Source organism: Vombatus ursinus, unplaced genomic scaffold (genome assembly GCF_900497805.2).
Source record: "Vombatus ursinus unplaced genomic scaffold, bare-nosed wombat genome assembly UNPS02014620.1, whole genome shotgun sequence".
Classification (NCBI taxonomy): Eukaryota; Metazoa; Chordata; class Mammalia; order Diprotodontia; family Vombatidae; genus Vombatus; species Vombatus ursinus.
The window spans coordinates 228,572-234,600 of NW_020954398.1; positions in this window are offsets into that span (position 1 = coordinate 228,572).

The following is a 6,029-nucleotide window of genomic DNA, read 5'->3' on the forward strand; positions in this document are numbered from 1 at the left end:
CCCAATATGTCCCTACCTCCCCTTACAATCAATACTTTTAACAAATATTAAACAAAACCAATGATTCTAGGACTTTGGCAGTCTATGGCATATACCACAATACTTTACCACTCTACTGACAGAAAATGTTTCTTAATCTGTTCCAAAATTGAGGACACTTTTAGAATGTAAAAAATTTCATTGACCCATTGTTGTTTTCCTTCCATCTTGAAGACTCCACCACCAACAGGGAAGTGATGCCATGATTTGCAAGTGAATCAGATTTACTTAAGAGAGGATTGTGCAAGGTCACCAGCATCACTTTCTCCTCTGGAACTATCTGGACCCAGTGTCAAGGTACAGATCAGGAGGACTAGAGATGACCCTGTATACAGTGGAGGAACATTAGCCTTTTAAAGCTGTGATCATTCCAAGGTCTCATGGAAAGGACTTGTAAGAACCATTAAACTTTTATTCAAAAAAACTTGACTTGTTGGGGAGGAAGAGGGTAATTGTGGGTTCCTTGTTGGTTACTATCTTCCATATTTACAGTGAGCACCACTGAGGCACTTCATGTACTTCTTTATTTTTAAGCAGATGCCAGCAGACCCTTAAAAACCCAGAATGCATAATTAATTTGTATAAGATCAAAGCAGGCATGGAGTAACAGTGTGGGCCACTTCAAGCGTTCATTGTACATGTATATTATGTGTATGAGAGATGGTTTATATGACCACAAAGGCCAGGCCACAAACTGCTGCTGAATATCTGTAAAATACAAAGCTCACTGTGTTAATGTTCTTCTTGAGTTTTTCTGCTTTACAAAGAAAACATAGTAAGATTTCAATCTCCTTCAATCAGAAAAAGCAAGGAAATCATGACAGCTGAGAAAGCATTGTGGTTTAAAATTTTTTAAATGAGACATCAAAGTTAATATAAAACATTATTTCCTGTTTATCTTTATCTGATTTCCCCCCCAAAATATCCAGTTGTCACTGACTATAGCCACATCCCCAGATACATCTGGAGACAGATTTCATTGACCCATACATTATACTTATACTATTAGTATTCATTAAAAACACATAATTATAAAATAGCTTTTCATAAATTCACCAGTGCTTTTAAGATAGTTTGCATTTTATAAATCAAACTTAACTACAGTTTTGAAAAATAACATATATATATATATGTATCCACAAAACAATATTCTTTCAGTCTACAATGCTTAATTTGGTACATCAAACATTTTTTAAATGATATTGCCTGGGATGCATTTTGATCCATAGGCCACTTGCAATTACTCCATGACATACAACTTGGGAAACAATGACCTACAGTAAACTTTCAATGGAGACCACAATTGATAATAATAACTATTCTTCCTGGAAAAAAATGGTCCCTCAGTTCAAGGGTCATTTTTTTTTGAAAGGGGAAACCTTCTCTTTTTTTATACACACTGCCTTTAAAAAGAGCTAGCTGGAAATAGTAGTCAAGAGAAGAAGAAAAAAGAACTCTTGTCTCAAAATTCTCCTTAATTCTCCTTCATCAGTTTAATGCTGAATCATTTAATGGTGACAGAATGTAGTTATCAAGTGACTATTGCATACATGACAGAGAGAGTAGTAACACTGGCAATTTCTGTAGGTTAGGGGCAGGAATATGCTGGTCAATTGTTTCACACGCAGAATCTCCAGGAAAAAAGTGTAAACATAACCAACTTTACGTTTAAGGCACATTATTAACATTTCTCCTTCATTTTATTAAGGCTAGACAATCAACAACAGAACAACCATTCACACCCTTATCTGTAACATTTGCAATAAAAGCTCACACTGGAAATTTAAGAATCAGATCTCAGGAGATGGTACAAGCTGGATCCAGTATTTGTTCAGTCGTTTCAGTTGTTTCTGACTCTTTGTGGCCCCGTGTCAGGATTTCTTGGCAAAGATACCGGAGTGGTTTTCTGTCTCCTTCTCCAGCTCACTTTACAGATGATGGAACTGAGACAAACAGGGTTAAGTGGCTTTCCCAGAGTCACACAGCTAGTAAGTGTGTGAGGCTGGATTTGAACTTGGGTATTCCTAACACCAGGCCCCGTGCTCCATCCATTGTGCCACCTAGCTGCCCCAGATCCAGCACACTCTTGGTCATACATGACATAACCTCTAAGGTCCTTCCCAGTTCTAAACTTCTATGATTCTCCCTCTGAATTTATTCTCTGATACTTTATAAGAAATTTCAGAGGGAGTACCAGGTGAGGACAAAATGATGGACAGGAAGTAGAGACCACACCATACAAACAGGCACAGAGAAAGAAGACACCTGTTCTGGACTAGCCTTAACTCAAGCCAGTCAAAGGTTTCAGCTTGAGGACCAGAGTGTAACGAGACACTTGCAGGCCATAAAATATTTTAAAAAGAATTTGACTCAGGGGCAGCTAGGTGGCGCAGTGGATAGAGCTCTGGCCTTGGAGTCAAGAGGATGGGAGTTCAAATTCAGTCTCAGACACATGACACTTACTAGCTGTATGACCCTGGGCAAGTCACTTAACCTCAATTGCCTTACCAAAAAAAAAAACAACAAAAAAAAAAACTAAAATAAAAAAGTAAAAAGAATTTGACTTAAACATAAAAACGAATAAATAAGAATACAACATTGATTCAGATGTGCAAGGCACCCCTTCCACTTCCAGATAAGTCACAGCAGCAATGCCCAATGAGAAAGGTCTACTGACTTTCATATCAGTGGGAATTCTATGATGCTTATGACGCCTCCTTGGTTGGGCTTTCTCTGGCAGCCAGGAAGTCATGCCAGTGATTCAGGCCCTGGTCCCCTAGACCTATCAAGTCCTAAAGAGAGCTTCCTGGTTCCTTTAAAGAGAAACTAGAACAAAAGAAACAGAACTATCCCCACGAGAGTCTTTTCTATGAACTTCCAATTCTAGCTCAGTAGTCAACCAAATAGGACATGGTATAGGAACTAAAAACAGTCAGAATACATGCTCATCCTCCAAAATAGAAAGTGGAATCTCCACTCTGCCCAGAAGCAGGTTCACCAAACATCCATATGCTCTCAGGATGGGGTCCTTCTTGGGCAATCCCCCATTACACCTTCCCTACACATCCCTACCCCCATTTATTGTCCTCAACTAATAAGCCATGGGGTGTTCTGAACAGATTGCCCATGTCCTCCATCCGTAACTGTTTCCTAGAATCTCAGAGAAACATAAATACTCTTTCTTGAATTCTTTTCCCCAGTACTATAAAAGAGTCTCAAAACAGTCAATGTGGCCCAGATCTTAAACAGTCCTACAAGTTCTATGGAGAAGTCAAAATTGCCACAAATGTAGTTATATAGATTCAAGAAAGAAAAAACATGTTACAAAGCTTGCTTAGTACTTTACAAGGCCTATGTAGGTGCTGAAAAGGGCCTTGTTCAACCCAGAAGCAAATAATGAAAAGAAAATTTCTGTTTCAGGATGAAACCTAGGAAGTACAGAGCATCCCTGATCATTCACCTCTACTGAAGAGATTTAGGATGTGGGGTAGACTAGTGGTCACCTCCTCATTCTAAGGCTTGGTATTGATAAATCATCTCTAGGCTCTGGGGGACTGAGTCACTTCACCTTCTCCCTCTTCTGCTAAAGTCCAACCCTTTCTCCTCTGAGGTCAGACTCACAGAACCAGTTCAATGTTACAAAATTCAGCAACATAGAACAATCCAAATTTCTCCAGGGAGCCCTAAAATACCTAGAGAATCTAATTAACATCTCCAGATATGCCCTTACACAGAGGGAACACCAAAACTTTCTAGGTCTCTGCCCATAGGACACTCAACACTTTCTCCTGGGATCCCTGCCACAGTAAGAGTGATCTAAGACAGGCAGCCTTGGTTTCAGAAGAACAAGTTGAGGTATATCTCCTGAAAGTATGAAGCTCCCAAGAAAGGGAAGTTAAGTACTTGAAGCTGATTACTTGGGGTTTTTAGGTCAGCAGGCAAACTTTATCTAATGTACTTTCACTCTTTAAGGCTCTCAAAATAAGGCAAAAACTGACAGAAGGAAAATATAAACATTGAGCAGGTAGGCACCAGCACTCTAGGGCAACAGTGTCAATACTTATAAAGGATTCAGAACACAACAGGTATCAGTACTTAGATTTTACAAAAAATAACACCAAGAAACTCTTCTGAGATAATGAAATATTGGCTGCACAATTAGTTTATAATGAAAGAGAAAAGATTCTTAAAGGAAAAGTTAAATGAGTTATAGGAGGAAATAGACAGTAAAAATATACTAGTAGGGAACCTCAACTTTTCCCTCTCAAAGCTAGATAAATCAAACCTAAAAATAAGGAATAAAGAAGTTAAAAATATGAAGAGAATCTTAGAAAAGTTAGATATGATAGAGCTCTGGAGAAAACAGAATGAGAATAGAAAGGAATATACCTCTTTCTCAATTGTACATGGCACCTTCACAAAAATTGGCTATTTATTAGAGCATAAAAACCTCACAATCAAACGCAGAAAAGGGGAAATATTAAATTAATCCCTTTTAGATCATAAGGCAATAAAAATTACTTTCAAAAAAGGACCATGGAAACATAGATTAAAAATTCATGGGAAACTATCAATATAGTTCTTTTTTTCCTTTTTCTTTTTTATTTATTTATTTATTTTTAGTTTTCAACATTCCTTTTACAAGATTTTGAGTTCCAAATTTTCTCTCCATCTCATCCCTCACCCACCCAAAGATGGCATGCATTCCGAATACCCATTCCCCTAATCTGCCCTCCCTTTTATCACACTCCACTCCTTCTCTTACCCCCATCCCCTTCAATTTTCCTATAGGGCAGGATAGATTTCTATACCTCATTTCCTGTATATCTTATTTCCCAGTTGCATGTGAAAACAATTTTTTTTAACATTTGTTTTTAAAACTTTGGGTTCCAAATTTTCTCCCTTGCTCCCTCCCCACTCACCCTCATTGAGAAGGCAAGCAACTAGATACAGGTTATACATGTGTAATCATGCAAAACACTTTCATAGTAGTCATGTTGTGAAAAACTAAGTATATTTCCCTTAATCCTATCCTGCCCCCCATTTATTCTATTCTCTCTTTTGACCCTGTCCTTCCTTAGAAGTGTTGGCTTTTAATTACTCCCCCCCCAATTTGCCCTCCCCTCTATCATCCCCTGCTCTCTTGAACCCTTCCCCCCTATTTTCCTGTAGGGTAAAATAGATTTCCATACCCAATTGAGTATGTATATTATTCCCTCCTTAAACCAAATCTGTTGAGAATAAGATTCATTCATTCACTCTCACCTTCCCTCACTACTCCTCCACTGTAAAAGCCTTACCTTACCACCTTCGAAGAACTGAAAATTTACAGGTCCTTAGAAGTATCTCTGAAAATAGCTGCACAAAACTCCCAAAGCTTGGCACAGTACCTTCTCCACACTAAAAGCAGACCCCTACCTTAACAAAGAGTTTATAACTCAAGTAATTGGCTGGGATCATGAGCAAACTTCGCAAAAAAACTCAGACCACAAAATCTTTCTTTGGTGACAAAGAAGATTGAAACATACAACCAGAAGAAGACAACAAAGATACAGTTCTTACATCCAAAGCCTCCAAGGAAAATATAGATCGGTCCCAGGCCATGGAAGAGCACAAAAAGGATTTTGAGAAGCAATTAAGAGAAGTAGGAGAAAAACTGGGAAGGAGGTCAAAGGAGATAGAATTACAACCAAGAATCCCTACCTAGGAAAACTAAGTATAATCTTTTGGCGGGGGGGAAATGGACAGCCAGTGAAGTAGAGGACTTTCAAGCATTCTTGCTGAAAAGATGAGAGCTGAATAGAAAATTTGACTTTCAAATACAAGACTCAAGTGGAACATGAAGAAGTAAACAGGACAGAAGAATCATAAGGGACTTATTAAGGTTGAACTGTTTACATTACTGCAAGGAAATTTGCAACTCATGAAACCTTTGTCAGTATTAGGGTACCTGGAGGGAAAAAATTATATGTACCCAGCAATACCATTTC